This window comes from Taeniopygia guttata, chromosome 3 (genome assembly GCF_048771995.1).
Source record: "Taeniopygia guttata chromosome 3, bTaeGut7.mat, whole genome shotgun sequence".
Lineage (NCBI taxonomy): Eukaryota > Metazoa > Chordata > Aves > Passeriformes > Estrildidae > Taeniopygia > Taeniopygia guttata.
Window position 1 is genome coordinate 48924211 of NC_133027.1, and position 19869 is coordinate 48944079.

The window sequence follows — 19869 nt, forward strand, 5'->3', positions numbered from 1 at the left end:
AGAAACCTTCAATACATTCAGGAACTTTTCTCTTCAGACCATGGTTTGTAACAGTTAATAGTGTGGATTACACTGTTTGACTTAAATGACTCAGCACTTGACAGCCATCAATAACCTAACATGATAAGAGTGTAATAAATATGTTTCTCCTCATGCCCTCCTGTCTATTGAAAGAGTTAATTCTGAGAAAACACATAAAGTGAAAGAACAGGGGTGGCAAGTTATGAGGAATCTCCAGGATAATGTATGTAATGTTATGTTGGTTATGTATTAGAAACCTCCCAAAGGAATTTTGCAATATTTAGCAGTAAGAGCAATCACCATCAATGGCTTGGCAGAAGATGAGATTTTCTCACACTTCTCATAAAAATATCTATTAGACACAATTGTATGAGATCTTGATTTTTACTAGGCGGCACTCTCATCACACTGAGTTTGCTGTGCTGAATCCTAGGGAAATATCAGTTCAGATGGAATAGTATCAGGTTTCTGTCACAGAAAACTATGTCCCTTGCTCTGACTTTAGCCTGGACCATTTTTATAGATGTAAAGAATAATAAAATGGTCATGCTGGAGTGACTGGGGAGACAGTGTAATCTGGTGGAAGAGAGTGTCCAAGCAGCTGGAAGCAGGCTTTCTCTTTTTCACAGGCAGCCCATAAATGAGTTAGAAGCAGGAAGATTGTTTTACTGGCAGAGATATTTGTTGGTTTGATAGAGTAAAGGTAGTCATTGGGACAACTTCATGCACAGGAAACTCTGGTGTAGCCACATAGCCAATGGGCATTATGCTAACACAGGGTATAAATCAAAATCCCCCAAGAACAGCAGTGCAGCTTTGACACACACAGAAGATGAGGGATGGCTTGGTAAGATATAAAATACTGCTTGTCTGAAGGGGCTTGTCTGGACACAGATGTTTTTATTTATAAGTCATATAGGTATAGTGCCTCATATGAATGTTCTCATTAAAACTGGTTCTGGGTTTTTTTTCCTTGTAGTTTCGTATTGTCTGTTTAAATTGAACAACAACAATAAAAAAGACTCAACCTAATTTAAAGTTATTAAAACGAGATAATTTACAAATTTAATTTAGATCTCTAGACTTAGACAATTCAAAATTCTGTCTTTGCTTATACTAGTTTACTCCCCCAAAGCTGATACGATCATAGTGTTCAACAACTCACCTGTGCTCTGACTGCAGCAAAAGATGATGTATTCAAAATTATGTGGGAAAGGTGCTGTACTGTTTTCCAGTGCATAAAGCAACATGCACCTTCATCTCTCAATGCTAGGAATAATTTCTATGAACTTTTCAGAAGATATACCTACGGAACCAGGTATTGCCTGGATTGCATAAAAAGAATGTCTTGAATATGCAAATTCTTCTATCTTCTTGAACTAAATACCCTCAAGAATTAAACATAGCAGTTTCTTGATAAGTAATTGACTTTTTCCCACCCACTGAAAAGGAAGAGATAAAGGCTCTGTATAACATATGTCTGGATACATTCAGGTCGTGAATAGTGACAAAACACAATATGCCAGAGATTACTAAGTAATCTTCTTACTGTTTGGCAGAAATGAAGAGAGGAAGTCATAACATTTTGGCACACATTCAGCTAGACAGCATATCTTTATTGAATGAATATACATATCTGATAAGTGACCACTCAAGAGACCAGTATAAATTGGCTGTAAAGAAGAAAAGGTCCTCAACAAAAGGTCAAATGAACTTGTTCCAAATATGACATGGAGATATTTTTATGTAGTCAATTAAGGAAAAGTTTTTTAATTGGAGCTGATTCATAAGGTTATCAAAAGCAAGAATTTAAGGGTTGATGGTTCTGAAAGGCAGAAGGTATTCACTAGATTTACAAAGGTTCTCAGCAAATTTAAGGATTGATGGTTCTGAAAGGCAGAAGGTATTCACTAGATTTACAAGGGTTCTCTGGAAAGGCATTATACTGTGTTGTGAGGACCTAAAGAACAAAGTTACACGTCTCAAAACACTCTTCCCTCAAGATAAGCCACCAAAACAGAACTTTAGAAAGTGCAGACAGCACAGCAGGAAGGAGCTAATTCCAGGCCTAATAGAGGTAAAGCTTTTGTTAGCATCTGGACAAAAATTTCTCTGTACAAAGCTGTGAGAAAGGAAATTATGACTTAAACCCATGGCAGCCCGAATTGTGGGAATTTCTGTGACCACCCCTTGGATACCTGGGGCTTGAACTATGTTCAGCTGCACCTTCAGCACAGGAGGATTTAGGACCCCTACTTCCAAGAAGACCAGAAGAGGGCCAATAGGACACCACTGGAATCCATGTGGTGGTGACATCTTTTCTTAATCTCTCTCTCTCCTTTTCTGTGTCTCTCCCCACCCTCCACACCCCCTTCCTATTTTGATTTCTTTCTCTACATCACACTTACTGTCAAATAAAATATGTACTGTTGATTTTGGTATATGTTCTCCCTTGCACCTTAATTCAGGCAGAGGCATCTCTTAATAATCAGATCCTAACATTTGTTCATATTGGTAAGTCCTGACCATGGAGATAGAGCAACAGCAAAAGCGGTTTAATTACAGGAATAGATCAAGCTGTACTTGCAAATTAGCTTTTTTTTGCTCTTCAAGAAACATTTCTACAGCCAGGACGTTGCTATCATACTTATGTCATTCAGCATGGTGAAACATTCTCACTTCTTCCTAGTCCAGCTGTGTCAGCAAATTGCTTTAAGGGCAAATATGGTCTAAGTAAAGAAATTGTCATAGGCAATTTTTTAAAAAGTTCTGCTTGTTTTAGTAAGACATATTGGAAATTATTTTGGATTTATTGTATTAGATTTTATTTACAAGGTATCTTTATAAACAATAATTTGGATTTTAGAAGATTCCTACTACTCTCCTCTGCTTCATCCTTGCTTCTTTTTATAACGTTAATTTCCCCCCTAGACAATAATTTCCTGTCACTGAAAGTAGAGTTCATTTGTGGGAAGACTCAAAGAATAATATTCAACATTGTACAAGAAAGCTAACTGCTTCCTGGACTGCGTACAAAACATGGCCAGCAGGCTGAGGGAGGTGATTCTCCTCCTCTAATTTGCTCTCATCTGGAGTGCTGTGTCCAGCTCTGGAGCCCCCAGCATATGCAGGATATGGATCTGCTGAAGTGAATCCAGAGGAGAGCCCTGCAGATGATCAGAGGGCTGGAGCACCTCCCCTAGGAATACAAAAAAGAGAGAGCTAGAGTCTGGCCTGAAGAAGAGAAAGCTCCAGGGAGACCTTATTATGGCCTTTCAATATTTAAAGATGGTTTATAAGAAAGAGAGAAAAACTTTTATTGAAGGCGTGTCATGACAGCACACAATGATTTTAAATTTAAAGAGTGTAGATTTAGATTGGCTGTAAGGAAGAAATATCTTTACAATGAGGGTGATGAGACACCGAAACAAGTTGTTCAAAGAAACTTTGGACGTCCCATCCCTGAAAGTGTTCGAGTCGGATTGGATAAGGATTTGAGCAATCTAATCTAGTGTAAGATGGCCCTGCCCATGGCAGGGGTGTTGGACTAGATATATTTAAAGGCTTAAATGATAGAGATTACTTGTATATTATCTCCATACAGAAGTGGATTTCATTATTCAATTCTAATCACAAAGTTGAAATCCCTAATTTAAGTCAGTGCAAAAAAAAACAATGAGAGTTTCACATCTGATCTAGTCCCTCTAGGTTTTCTTTCTAGTGGAGGAACTTCTCTGGTATGCTTCATCCATTGCTGAAGTAGACATCTTAAAGGGTCAAATGAATCATACCCTAAAAGTACCTCTTTCTTTTCTTCAACTCTCAAGACCATCTAAATAAAATACTGTAGATGTTGAGTTACATTAAATCAATTTCAATCTTACTATCTATAACCATGACAAGATAAAAGACAACAAAAAATGGAGAGACCTGGTCATAGAAAGTAAGAAGGTAATCTGAGCAAGCTTCATAAATCCAATGGTGAGAGCTAAGCCTCAGCAGATGACCACAATTACCTATAAAAACTAAATAAAATTACATCCTATTTATTTACTCACTTGCTTATTCACGAGTGGACGAAGCTAGACAGGAATATTTACTTTTGCTTACTGATCAACTATGTTTATAAGAAATCTGGTTGAACTTGATGCATTTCTTATCCATGCTCTTTTGCATATTCTGTGTGATCCCTGCCTCAAATTCCAGAATCAGTGGGCAAAAATGTATTGATTTCTCAGAAGAAAAAAATAAAAATAATAAAAAATTTTAAGTCTATGGCATCTCATTACCTATTCAGTTAGAAGCACCTTTCCAATTATTTGCAGCTCAAAGAATAGAACTAGTAACAAATTAATACCTTGCAGCAAAACTACTCCCACCTTGGCTCTAACCATCTTTGCTGTAGATTCTTGTTGGCTAATGCTCTAAATGATACATCTCTCAGAGGAAAAATAAGTTTTAAAAGAAAAGGAATGAGGAACCAGAAGCTGAAAGAGCCACAGGTGAGAGGATATTAAAAATTGCAGCTCCCATGGAAATAAGGAAAACAGTCCCCAGGCTGGCCATGGGGACCCAAAGCTGTGGGTACATGAGAACAAGTATGACAAATCCTGGTGTGACGATAGCAGAGACACTGGGAATATTAATATAGGGAAAGAAAGCTTGGGGAAGAAAAAGGGGAATAGAATGCACAGGAAATCACATCAAATGTTGAAAAGTGGAGACCTGGGATGGGAAGCAATGAAAAGCAAAGTGGGATAAATGTCTACAGGGACAAGCAAACAAAAACTGACAAGAGGACTACAGACCCCCTGAAACAGAAAGGAGATGTTGATCAGCTCACAGAACTCACATTGGTTAGGGGCAAAACATGAAGAACTCACAAGTGTAAATGCTTTACAAACCAACAGAGTTTGAAGAGGACACTTATTTTTCTGCTGTGGCTCAGGGTATTCATAGGACATGTCTACCATTAAATCTTTAGATCAATATCAAGCAGGTAATTTAGCTTTAGCATATTTATCTTTACAAATTTTAATGACACTGTGTATACAATATATTTTTTCAAAAGACAGGTGGCAATCCAGACTGTTCAGCATTTTGTTTTCAGGACAGTACACCAACTTTTTTGGTACTTTTTAAGAGGATTTATGAGGGTCTAATTATATCACACCTATCATCACTGTGTTCTCTCAGTAATTAAGGAGTTTATTTAAGTGCACATAAAATACATTGGTCCAATCTCAGTAGAGTAAATCTTCAACTTTATTTTATGGACTTCTAATTTTCTTAGGTAAATTAATTAATCTTTTGTTAGGAAATATCTTGTCACCAATTATTCATTGTGGATTCAGTTCTTGGTAAAGATCTTACTGCTGAGTTCAGTGGGGAGCAATGGCATACTTGGAATATGTTGCTTTGTTTAATATGATCTTGCTCTCTGTAGCCATAATTTTTTTTAGCTTAAGGCATGTAAATAAATATTTTAGAATCACTTCACAACACAAACTCTACAGTACCTACAAATTAAACTGGGTTTAGATTCTGAAGTGTATTAAATATATTTTATTGTTTTCTAGGGATTTGCACATCGTCTGTGACCAGTTTACAAAGGCTTTGAGTGTTATTGCTCCTAAGCATCAGCCAAAAAACTTACCCTAGCTTCTGAAGCCAAGCTGTGCTGTTTCTTTTTCACATCACTGGTAATAAAGATTCCAAAGGTAAAATTAAACACCAAGATAATTCTAGGCCACCCCAATGTCTTCTAGATTACATAGATATAATTGTCTGGAACTTAAGGAAATAATTCTGGTAGGGAAGAAAATGGAGACCAATTCAGTCCATATTCCTTAAAGTGGTCTACAGTAGTACCAGAAATAAGATAATGCTAGATTTTGACTCTTCACATGCTTTTTTTAATTATTAAAGCTTCTTTATTAGACTACCACTGTTAAATTTCATTTTATACAACTGCATTGACATAATTTCTATAAGAATTTCATTTTCAAGAGTAACAACAAATGCATCTATTTGTCCATATGTCCTTGATCTATAATGAACTTGAAGATTCATTGTGAAATTTTCATTCTTTTGAGTAATTATTCTGATAAAGAGAAATTAGCAATTGGTTTTAAGCATGAAGTTAAAATTAGTCTAAATTATTAATTATTGCAGAGATGCCTTTGACTAAACCAATACATAAAAAGGAAAAAGACCTTTCCTAACAATTCTATGCTAGAAATAATGTAATTTGTCATTTTCTTTGTTATATAAGTAGATAAGGAAAACCTGCAGCTTTCTGGGATTCTACAAAAAATTGCTACATTGGATAACACTATAGACAACCTCAGTGTCAAGCAGAACAAGTTACATTGTTACTCTTCTCCCCCAAAATATGTATTTGTTTCTGCCTAAATGTAACTGCATAATCAACATAGTGCCTGAAGAATCCAGTCCAAGGCAATGGACGAACTCCAGATTTCAAGACAAGAAAGGGTGTAAGACACAAAGCATTAGGAGGAAACTATAATCTCTTTGACACATGTGGCTTCTGCTTGGCACTAGGGATGAGAGCACGAACAAAAGCAAGAACCCCTGCAGAGATTATATAACCTCATTTTCAAAGTCACTGGACCTATACGTCTCCCATTCATCTTTGTGGAGCAACTGCAAGCAAACCCATAGGTCCAGCATATCTCCTAAATCTTTGCTTTCAAAAAACTGTCTATGATCCAGTGCCCTGTCACTAGCTCTATGGATGTCTAGGCCATTTCCACCTAAATTAGCAGCTGTCTTTTCTCTAGGAAATCTGAAGAAACAATGATGCAAAATTGTAATTAATTTAAAAAAATAAAAATTAAGGCATATTGCTAAGACAATTGTGCACTTCTCTGTACTACTATTTTGTTGTTGAAGATTTCAGTAGATAAACAGATGTATTAGTCAAAGATGGTAGAATAAAAGAAGGAGGATTATACACAGAGATGGTAGGTAAATTCCAAAGAGTCATGCAAGACAGAAGAGATTGAGAGACAATTTTGCTTCTCCCAGCTCCCAGTAAGGCTATTCAGTTTTGCATTTCATACCTTCTTGCAGGTCCTCTGTCATGGTTTAACCCCAACCATCAGCTACGACCACAGTCACTCATGCCCTGCCACAAGGTGGGATATGGAGGAGAGTCAGAAAAAAAAGTAAAACTTGTGCATTGAGGTAAAAACAGTTTAATAACCCTAAGTAAAATATATTAATAGTATTAATACCAATAATTTCTCAGCACCCACTGACTAAGGCTTAACCCATCCCATAGTAGTCATCAATGGCTCCTGGCCAACTCCCTCCAGTTTATACACTGATCAAGGTTTTCTATGGTGTGAAATAGCCCTTTGGCCCGATCTGCTCAGCTGTCTCATCCATGCTCCCTTCTGGCTTTTGTATCTGCTCACTGAGAGAGCCTGGGAAAAGTCCTGGACTTAGGATAAGCACTGCTGAACAACAACCAAAGCATCAGTGTTTTATTGACACTATTCTCATACTGAATCCAAAACTCAGCACTCTACCAGCTACTAAGAAAGTTTACTCTACCCTAGACAAAACCAGGACATGTTCCTAATAAAGCATTATGTTCTTGGGCTCTTCAAAGTCATTAGAAAAAAAATCAATGACAGTATTACAATGTCCACTTTACAGGATGAACCACTGAGCCACATACAAATTATTCTATAATGTCAGAGGGAAATACTTATACCTTATTAATCTTCTTATAACTAGGGCTGATAGAACAGTGAAAACATAGTTCACATATTTTTTCATAATGGCCACTAAAAATTAAGCTCCAAGGGTTAAAAATCAGAGAAATAATTGAAATTGTGGATGTGAAGACGTGTGTTTGGCCATAACACTTCAAGTAATATTTGTGTCAGCATCCAGAAGTTGTCACATACATGTGATCATACACTGCCTCCAGGTACACAAGGAAGACATTGAAGAGACATGTCCAAAGATATTGAAAGCTTTGTATTTATTAATTTGTTTGCTTGTTTTATTTTGTGAACAAAATTCAGACTTCCCTAGTTCAATAATGAACATAATCCCTTTTGACTTTTGGAGTGACACCTTGTGATGAGCCAGCTTTCTAGGCGTCTACACACCTTGGTCACAAAAATGTCCTCTTAATATTTTAGTTATCTGTTGACAGATTTACATTGAAGTATCAAAAAACTAGTTAATGCATTCATAAAAGCCAGAAAACAATCTCTCCAATCATAAAATCCATATTTGACTGGAAACAACCATAGAAGTTTTCTTCATATTTCTTTTGTGCTGTTTCAAGATGCTACCTGGTTTTGAAATAACCAAAAAAAAAAAACTACCGAGCAACACAACAGGAACTGAGGGGTGATATTCCTTTGGGGAGGGGGTTGGATGTTCATGAGTTTCCATAGGCATACAAGCTGTTGCCTCACAGTGGAGTGACCTGAGAGAGGCAGCAGTTCCCAACCCCTGCTGAGCAACCCTGGAGCAGGCAGCCCCACACTGAGACAAATTATCATTCTATGAATAACATCATTAAGCAAACTCAGAAGGAAAAAATAAATTGCCATTCAGAAAATAGCTATCTGCTAAAAGAAACTGTAGCTTAATGTACAACCTCATGACAGTTCCTGCATTCACTAGCAAATATTTTCTTATTAAAAAAATTCAGTAATTTTTAAAAAAAACCTCAATGCTTTTTCTTAAAAAAAAAAAAAAAAAAAACCCACCACTACTTAAAATTAGGATGAACTAAGGCAATATATTCAATTTTGTCTAATATCTTAAAGTACTCTGTGAGATATTCTGTTCTACCTAAATCTAAAAGAGTACATAATAAAAGCATATACAGTTGTGTTTGCCTCAGATTAAGTACTTTCATAATGCATTTGTGGACTACATAAACTTCTCTACCAGCTTTCAGTTATTCAGACTAATACACAAAATTCCACTATGGTTTCTGAATACATAATGGAATACAATGATCACAGCTATCATTAAAGTAACTTGCAAAATTCTTGGAGTTAGCATTGTATAAAAAAGAATGTAAATTACTTTATGAAACTTTCAAAACTGTAGACACATTTTATCGATTTTTTACTACATTTTCATAAGACATTAGCCCATAATACTTTCACTATGATAAAAAAATACTTTAATGTAGGGACTTGTGGTTTAAAAATCTGTTTTTTCTCTACATTAAGATCATTTGCCTCATTGACAATGTGTGCATCTGTTTTTTCTTAATGAACATACCTACATACCATGTATTTTAGAAACTGGGGCAATGATATGCAATGTCACAGAAGTGAAGTAAGCCCATAAAATTTTAGAGAGTGATACCCTTTGTCAGTGTTTATTTACAAACATTTCTGTTACTGTAAACTTTAAAAAGGTTATTTGAAATAAATTAGTGTTACAAACTAATAGTTATGGCACATAAAAAATATTGACTGTTTGTCCTTTCGTGTTCTGGCCTAGAAAAGATAGTGTGACCCATAGCACCACCATTCACATACCATAACCTCTAGATCAAGAGAAACAAATTAAAAATGAAAGGAAAAATGGTCAAAACTCTTAATAGGGTCAGATATTGGGTATGCAACATTAAAAAATCCAACCACCAAAGCACATTTCCTCTACATGATCGTAACATAGGACCCAGATAATTATACTCTCCCAAACAAAAAGGAGTGAGTTGTGTCAGAGTAATGGAACCAGCCTTTTTGAACCTTATACCTTGTGACAGGCATCCTTAAATGGTGCATCTGTCTCCAGACCCACCAGAGACTCTGACACAGTCTGACTCCAGTGGCAGAGACCTGCTCTGGTAGATTATTCCTGCTATCAGTTACACAGGCTCTGTGACCCAAAAGACAGGCTCCCATGCAGCCACCATGCTGGCTCTATCCCATCATCCCTGTGCACCACGTTCTGCAGCAGGGCTCCAGCACCCATCCACACCAGACTCTTCCCAGGAATAACCTGTGCCAAGAGGCTGGAGTTTTCAAGAGACTCAGTAACAATATGGGGACTTGATGACACGAGGTACTTATGTCTACACTGGACGAATATATAATTCTCTCTCTTGCTAGCCTGACAGAGTGAGTGTAGAGAAAGACAGAGTTCTGTGACACTTGCACTGAATAAATGACCCTTCCAAAGGACAACATGCTGTAGTAAATACTTTTTTTCCTGGCTTTTCCAAGCCTGAACATTGCTTTGATGACTTTTAGACAGCAGCTCTGACAATGGGTAATAACTACAGCGTAATACACCTGTGTGTCTCAAACCCCCGATATTAAAAAGGCACAGTATCATCAGGAATCATGAAGCTATTAAAACTTTCTGACAAGAGTCACTGGGGTTTGGGGAGATAATGCGTAGGAGCAGTGGTCTCTCCTTGCCTCACTGATCCTGCTGATAATCCTGCCTTGCTGCAGGCTAGGACAGAAGCCAGTTGCAGTACAATGTGGCATCAGGACCTCTGCTTTTCCTCCACCATCAGGTTTTTACACCTGCTCAAAGACCACTACCAGCCCAGACAAGTGCTATTTTACCCAAGTATTTTATTTCCTGCTTTATTTCACCCTCCAAATAGAGAAGAAAATAGCTCATGGCAAGCTTTTTTTGCTCAGGTATGTAATGACCTCCTGCCTTTCTTATTTTATCCTTTTTTGCTACAAGGCTGTCTTCAAGCTCTTTCTCCCAGTAAGAGTCACTCCTCAAATCAATGTCTTCTCAGTGTTCTTTAAAGGGGACGTGACAGACAAGGACCAAGCCATCTAGTGGTGCTAAAGCAGGTGAGGCACTCACTTTCACCAGGATTTTGTGATTTTGATTTAAGACTAGACCTTGCCATTTGGAGACTAGCTCAGATAAAATAAGTTTATCAAAAGCTCTGAAAATTCAGTACCAATGGGTTAGCAGCCCAAGCTGCCAGGAATATTTTTTACATATATCTGGGATGATTGATTGCTCTGGCTCAAGTATGACAAGGAAAGATACAGTAACCTCTTGAAAGCATTGAACACAATAAGAGGGAGAAAGCAGATGTCCTAAAGAGATCATCTGAAATCTCCCAGCCAAAGTCCATCCCAAATTCAGAAACTAGTACTCCTCAGTATCTGACTTCAATTTGATCCTAATTATCTTGATGTGGGTTACTATGTAATTCAGAAACACATGGTATGTCCACAGGTTGGCCTGGTTAGCATTTTTCAATCCTGAAAAATGTATCAGAAACACCTTTTCTCAGAATCACATCACAAGACTTCTTTCAAGAAAGACCCTTGAGCCACTATTTTCTTCATCCTACTCATACCAGTGGAAAATACTCAACAACTTTGAATATAATCAAATATAACATTGGTTTTCAACACCTTCACAGTGGGATTACTGAGTTCTCATAGTTGAAAGATAAAAGAGAGTGGGAAAAGAGAGAGCTGGTTCATTAAGGACGTACTCATCCTTTGTTGTGTCCCAAAACACAAGATGAAACACAGCTGCAGTACTGTATTTTTAGTTCCATCTCTATTTATACAATTATATGGTTGGATTTTGAAACTGTAAATTTTCTGTTACGAATTGCATAATTTAGTTTCTGTATTGCACTGGGGTCATTCACAGTTCTATTATGCAAGTGACAGGTGTGGGAATCAAGCAGAGCACAGAGCTTGTGGTAAGGGGACTGCAAAGTAGCATTGCAGACGGAGCACCAGATGCTTTCATCTGCCCAGGCCAGCTGTGACATTCAATAGAAAGGCAAGTGTGTGCATCACCCCATCTCCCCTCAAGTCAAAGGCACTACTTAACAACCCTGGGCACATCTGTTCCCAAGGGCTCTGACTACTTCTGTCCTCCTAGGGATCAGTAAGGTCACAGGAGTCTTCAAATCCATTTTGGTCCATCCTTATGCGATAACACTGTCATGTTACTGTACCATATGTACCATACATGACTCATTTACAAAGTGAAAGTGAGTCATTTACAAGACTTGGTTTTTTACATGAATTAGAATTTACAACCAATGATCTGATATCCTGCAACAGGTAAGCACTACTCTGAATAGACGAATTTATCTTCTTGGAACACACTAACACTTTCACAATTATTTTTCCTCAGAGTTGATGACGCTTCATGATACTAAATTGCAGTAAGAAATGCAGCCTTTTCTGCAGGGCAGTATATGATGCTCTACTTCCTACTAGTCTAAATTAAAAACCAATCTTTTAATTTGAAATTTTAGGAAAACTACACAGAATACTAATTAGTCAATCTGGAACATAGCCAAGACACCAGAGTTTAACAACCTTGCTCTTGTAAAAAGCAGCAAAGTACTTTTTTCCTATGGCACGAGAAGCTGAGGATCTTGTAAAAGAATGTCCATATGAATACAAAAGAAAGTGCCATACTAGGGCTTAGTTTCATTAGTTCATTTTGGGGATGATGGTAGGAAACCAAACCAAACCAAACCAATTCAAACCAAGCCAAACCAAATCAAACCAAACCACAAAGATTAACTACTAGAAACAATAATAGCCAAAGATACTGTATTTAAAAAAAAAAAAATCTTTAATTATATTCAAATTGAGTAATAATTGGAATTTGATATTGTAATTAATAAAAGAAAAGGCTCTTTTGAAACAAAGAACTTCTGGTAGGAGAAAAGCCCTATACAGTAGCTATTTCTAATATGTGATATGTGAAAACAAGGGAATCATAAAAAATTATTGAAAGCACATATTACATACATCCAGCTTATTGATAAAATACACCATTCAAATGTAGAGAAAAAAAAAGCCTGTCATTTTAATTCCAAGAATTTTGAACTAACAGATCTTCAATATAGATCTTAGATAGACCTCTACATCTGTTATTTATTCGGATTTTTATGGACATATAGAAATGCATTAAAAATGAAAGACAAACAAAAAAAAACTCCCAACCAAATAAATGAGCCAATCTGTATTTAAAAATTAGACCACCACTCTGGTAGAGTTAGCATATCACCCAACCATGGTCCCATCTGCTCTCATGTATTTTCTGGGTTTGTTGCTTCCTCACGGATTGGAGATGTAACATTCCAGTCTCCTAACATACACACATACACAAACTTCCCCCATTCCAGAATCCCATATTTCATAAACTAGAGGTCTCAATATTTTTTTCATTTGGGGTATTTTTTTGTTTGTTTTTTAGGAAAATCAGTTCTTTGGTTCTGGTTTTAAAAGCAAGAAATTTGCTTGAATGAGTCATATTCTGGGAATGAACATTTGAACAGCTGGAATGTTCCTACAGGAAATTTTTTATATATCTATGAAAGAAACCAGGCATCTTCTCCACCTTGTTCTTTCATTTTCCCTATGAGGTCTTCATACCTGCATGAATAGCAGAATTTCAAGCTGAACAGCAAAAATGAGTTCATGTCCTAACATTTAAATGAACTTCAGTTCTGAACTGTGAAAATGTATTAATGATAACCTATTTACTCTTCAGGATATATGAAAATGAATAATTACATTAGTGACTTTTGCAAATCTCAACAATGAACACTAAAAAAAGCCAATGAAAAACTCAGGATTTCTATAGTCAAAATAAGACCATAATAGTATGAAGTGAAGAAGGCACAGGCTCACTTGGTAAAAAAACAAAAAGAAAAAAAAATATAATTGAAGTACTGCTTACTAGAGAGCCCATTCTAAATCATCATACCAGATGAGTCAAGATTCCTTCAGAAAAACTACTGCACACTCATGTCATTGAAGTCTGAATCATAATGCATCCTTATAAGAGGGCTGAAAACAAAGTGCTCTGGTTGTGACGTTTCCTAACATTTGAGCTCTTGGTTTCAAAACCTTCCTAGTCATTTTAAGAGTTTGCCATCATGATTTTTGATTTTAATTTCTTCTTTTTTTGAATGACTAAATAAGGTTTCTCAAACTGCACATCTGAAAGCAGTGGTTATTTTTAAAATTGTTCTCCTTTTATATAGACAAGCTGTTAGTGCACCCAACAATTACATACATCCCCCATCATTGTAAGATTTTTGTAAGAATATACAATACAAAAAGGATTATCAAGAGAGCCAAAATTAGTATACTAATGATTCAATTTGACAGTTTCATTATGCATAATGTGGATAAAACTGAGAACTCTTTTAAATTACTCCTGCCATGTTCTGAGAAAGACCACTAAACTAACTTAGAATCAACTAGTTTTTGGTTTTTTGCAATAGATTTATCATAATGGTGCACAGCCGTATATTTTTCTTTTTATACCAAATGTTCAGGACATTATTTTGATCTAATTATATTTCATCTAATTATAGTTCATCATGGTTAAAATATCTAATTTAATGGTATGTCACGGATTAACAGAATAATTTGATTTCTACACTGTTAATTAGAACTTACATTTACATGATTATGGAAATTTATATTTGAATTACAAAATTAATACTTAATGTCTAAAAAACTCTTATGCCTGTTTCTAAGAGGATCTATAGAACAAATGAAATTATTAAAATACATATTTAGGCATTTAAGGTCAACCAATAGGTTTATTGAGGAACTATGCTCTACCATAGACATAATAAAATTTAAAAGCTAGTTAATAAGAAATTAGCCACTCCTGGCTAACAAACTCAGACATGAACTTGGAACATCCTAGGGATTCTATGGCTAATTGGCTCTCTTGCCCTTCTTGTCTGATGCACATCCAGTCACTGAGACAGGAACATCCCCCGTCCCCCAGGTGCACCCACTCTACAGTTCAGACACAAGTGGAAAAAGTATCGATACCATGAATGTGAGCAGGACAAGCCTTTTTCTAGGCTCTGTAGTGCAAAGCCACACATTTCTCATCACACCACCATCTTACAGGTGGGAAGGACTAGACAGCTAGGGAGAAAATAAGTGTTTGTGATTTCCTAGGGCAGACAAGCAAACACAGACATTCCCACCCAGAGATGCTAACAACTCCATGGAAATGGGCTATTCTGGCCTGCTACAGACCCACAGCAAATGAGTTTCTGCTGCCAGCATCTGAAGATGTGCTTCTGGTAGTTGGGGAGATAAGTTATTCCATGCTGTAGGGCTGGGTGACCTGTGCTGCCCTGCAGTTATGTCTGCCCTCAATATTTAGCCAGGAGGAGATCCTTCACCACTAGCTTCTGAGATAAACAAATTACCAGCTTCCCTACCTTAAATGCAGCTAGTGCACGCTTCCCGTGCCAGAAAGGGTGAATGTGTCAACAACATAATGGTGACAGTCACTTTGCAGGCTGAAGTCAGTCATAGGGGCAGTGGCATATGACATTAAGAACTGTGCAGAAATGTGCAAAATACTGAAGAGATCCAGCCTTCATCTGGAGGGACAAGCAGAGATTTAGTTCCTTCCCAGTGACATAACCATCAGCCCTGTATACAGATTCAATACATAAAACAATGAAGTCCAGCATTATTATAGTTGGTGAAGAATACTGGAAAAAGGAAAGAAACAAATTGTTATTTGTTAATGCATGGCAGGTTACATTTCTGTGATAAATTAGAGCCCACTGATGTGTCAAGTGACACAGTGTGTAGCTGACTATAAGAAAGCTCCACATTGTGGGGATAGTTTGGTTCTGGATCATTTTAGAGTACTTTAACACATCACAAAAGCAATTTCCTGTCCTTTCCTGCCTCTTATTTTTCCTTCACAAATTCAAGTACCAACTCACTATGCAAATTTATCTACTGCCAAGATTTAGCACAAATATCACTTACTTGTGTACAGTTGCAGAAGGGTTATAAATATGCAAAAGAAATTTAAGTACAAAAGTTTGCAAAGAAAAGAAGGACGCAAGTGGGATATTGTCTGTCATGACCTTTTTCTGAGGTTACAATCAGATTAACAATCTAGTACAAATGACACCAAAAGAATAAGAAACATATTAAATTTCCTAGTCCTTTTTTATTTCCTTTTTTTTTTTTTTTAACAAAGGCAGGATATCTCATTCAATATCAATTGAAAGAAAAAATCACTTCCATTAGGATGATGTGCTTTTATTTCTTCTGCTATTGCACTAGACTTCTCTGAATTCCTCTCAGGAAAGAAAACTCATGAAAAAGCAAGATGAAAATGTAATACAGTTAAAAAATTAAAAATTAGGAGTCATCTGATTTGGGTCTTAATTGGAGTCCTTTAAATAGTACTGGTTCAAACACACCATTACTCCAGGAAGCCTTGGCATTATATTACACTTTCAGAAACCCTAGGATGATAGAAAAACAGGCAACAGGTGGAAAATATGTAAATAAGTCTTTTCATCATGTACTGACTGAACCAAATATCAAAGCCTAGATAGGGCTAATTAGCTACCAAGGCAGCTGTTGAAAATTTGTCCTACCTGAGCATCTCAAAGGGATTCCTACACTGAGCCATGCTGGGAGCCCAGCTCATGTCACACACCGGATCACATACAGGAGTTGTCACCCCGGAGAGCCTGATGTCTTCCCATGTTCTCCCCACAGGTGGGACCATCTCAGATCAGAGAGAGGCTCCTCATCAGTTAGCTGCTGTAGGGATATTACAGTCTCGAGCTGGGTTTACTTGTTGGTTATACGTTAAACCCCCACCCACGTTATGCCACAGGTTCTCTTGAGAAAGAACAAAAGTGATGCAGCTATCACTAGCAGATTGCAGATCTGGCTTCTTTTCCTCCTCCTCTCCTTCAGTTCACACCCAAACTCTGACTGGTAAATTATGCTCAGTCAGTTGGCACCTACAGGTCCAGCCAGACATACAAGATATTTTGAATGAAAATAATCACTGCTTTTCGTTTGAGTTGACACTCTGTCCGTTTTTTTTGGCATCCTCAGAGCCCTTCCACACTTTTCCTTGACTATACATGTTCACATTAATGCCACAGATAAAGTTGTCCACTGCAGATCTTCCCACCTGACCACAAATGTTCAGATTGTCCCAGAAACTTATAAAGTAGTTTATACAGCTTATCCTAGACTTCACCTTTACTTCGGTATGGTATTACTGTCATGGATGCTGCAGAAGCTGCAATTAACTGTTTATATGATAAATCTAATCTTTAGATCTCAAGATCTCCCAAAAGCATGGCAGAGGTTCTGTGTTTAATGAAAACAATAGTCTGATGATGGGACCATGCTCCTCTGACCACACTGGGAATGGGATCTGCAGCATTCTCTTTTTTACCTGTGCTGTAACAAGAAAATACTGTGGTAAACAGCTTGGTAAATAGCGTCTTCTCTTATTTTAGATGCAGGAAATACCCGAAAAGTCCTTAGGGTGGATATAGTAAAACTTGGGAAGGTTCCCCCTAGTTTTCTTTTAAAATATTTTTTAAAGCTGTGTTGTGAAAGAATGTTGTGAAAGAATATCCTGAAAATCAAGTTCCTTATTATGGAAATTACTGTAATTTCATTTAATTATGGATAATTTCCAATAAAATTCATTTTTTCATTGTTCACCTATTCTACTGGCATGTGTGTGAACTAATAGATGAGAGTAGTTTTATGAAATAGCATCTGTTTTATCAGAGAGAAGCCTATGGTTTTAATCATATTAAAAAATTACAGGTGTTGGACATTTCTAGTACAGATATCTGTTCTACTAGTAGTGTAGTGTCCTTTTTTCCTGGGTATTTGAACATTTTCAGTCTCATTAAGTATCTTTTGTCTCCTTATAAATAGTTGTAAGCACCTTATTTTGAAAAATGAAAATGCACAGATATATAAAGGGAAGGTAAATTCAATAACTCAGCTAGATGAAAGCCTGATTTGTTTGACTGTGAAATCTACAGGAATGTAAAACATAATGAGCTTTATTGATAGATAAGAGTAAAACATTTTATTCCAATTTATACACTGGAAATGCCTAAAGAGAAATAAATAAATAAATAAACATATCTATGTAAACTAATATTAAAGTACCAATAGTTCAACATATTTTGAAAATTCCTTGTCTTTTGAAATAGAATATATGCCTCTGTGATGTGGTTTATATATGTAAAGAAAGGAAAAGACTGAAATATGAGACTAAACATTTAATCTCATGTAAGAATATTCACACTTGCACAGCCAAGGGACAGACTCCTATGAAATCCACAGATGTGATAATTTTCTGAATATATGACCAATTAAAAAAAAAAAGAGGAGGTATTTTTAGAAGTTCACAGTGAAAAATACCTGCTGCACACACAGTTTGGAGAGCTTCATCCTTCACCCTTTTCATATTCTACATTGAACACTGTGATAAGGTTTGGTAATCTGTAGAATAATTAAACTAAAATATAAAATTTATAAAAAAACAGGAGGTTCTGGAATATGGCAGATAAATCAACTGTAATGGTTTCTGCAATAACTTTTTGATATATTTTATTAATTAATAACATATTTATCTAAAACGAATGCAGTAAAGATTATTTTTCTAGAATTAGTTTCTTATCTAATATACTATGGAGTCATATATATAGTTTTTGAAAATTACATTATTGTACGAGAGAAATATCCTGCATGTGAAAGAAATTCAGAGATGATACTGAAAGTTATGCCATGATTTTATCAATTTCCATCACTAGGAAAAGTATATGAATGATGGGATACTGATTATTTTTGGAATCTCTCCTTATTTAAATTATCTTCAAGTCATATTTCTTCAGAAAGTCTCCTACAGAATAGAAGTTTTTCTTAATTAACTGGGAAAAAAATGGGGTGGCTCAGTTTTGTGGCAGGGTTCAGCAGTAAGAAATGGACTGAGAATTCTTGCACAGCACAAAGGCAATCTCAGGCCCGGTGTAGATACAAAGAGCTTTGTAATATGACTATTCACACCAAAAATTGGACTATATCAAATAGTAAAATTCAAGTGCCAATCACTTTCATTAAAAAAAAAAAAAAAAAAAAAAAAAAAAAAAGAGAGAGCGAAAAAAGGCAAAATCTTAACTCTTTGAGGGTTTTATTAAGTTTTCTTTGTCATGGTCACAGATAAAGATTTATGCTTCTCCTTCCACCTTGCCCTCACCCCCACCTTGATTTTCTGCTTTTATTTAAAAATAAAAGATAGAACTTTCAGAAAATCACCAGAGAAATGCTGTGCCAGGTTCCAATAAAAAATAAAACGTGCCAACATAGATTTTCAGGTCAGGAGGAAAAATATGATAATTCAGTCTGACCTTTTTCAAAACAAAGAACACAGAAAATTGGGAGGCAATACTTGCAATAAATTATTTTTATTAAGTTTACAGTTTTGCACAACGACAGTTTAAGTTTTCTCTCAGTAGTTGTAGTAGGATTTTTCCACAGCTATCTGGCGATATTTTCAAGGAAAACTTGAAGGTAACAAGAGAAAAAAGGATTTCTTAGTTTGAAATACGCTGACTGTGTACTACACAATGTCATTTGACTGCCTGTATCAGATATAGCTTCTCCCATTTTCTGTAAGCAATCCACAGGATAGCATTCTTCTACAATAAAAAGCTTAAATGTGCATTAGGACACCCTTCATGCCAAACACAGAGGATAAGCGATCTCTTTCATTCCTTTGAATGCTCAGAATATTCCAAGCAATTACAAAAAAAATAGAGAGAATGACATTTCTAAATAAATTTAGAGAAAAAATCTTTTCACTATATACTTTTTAAAAACCTGGAGCTCAGTCAAATATCACTGGAATGAACATATGCATTTTAAGAAAAAAATATATTTGTGTGACAATTTTGTATTTATCTTTTTCAGTTTTTCAGCTCTGGAATTTCAGTTTTTATACACATTAAAATATTAAAGTATTTTTCTTTTAAATGAT

General features: G+C 36.1%; 1 protein-coding gene across 4 annotated transcripts in view; it reads right to left on the minus strand.

Moving 5' to 3' along the window:
- The window catches only part of HS3ST5 (heparan sulfate-glucosamine 3-sulfotransferase 5), a 192250-nt gene that overhangs the window by 154031 nt on the left and 18350 nt on the right, over positions 1-19869 (minus strand). Inside the window, exon 1 of one of the 4 annotated variants that reach the window (XM_072926789.1) lies at positions 7107-7153. The exons of the other annotated variants lie outside the window; for them this stretch is intronic. The gene's annotated coding sequence lies outside the window, so the exon portion shown is untranslated. Of the gene's footprint in view, positions 1-7106; positions 7154-19869 lie in introns of those variants that run through there. 4 annotated transcript variants of the gene reach the window in all.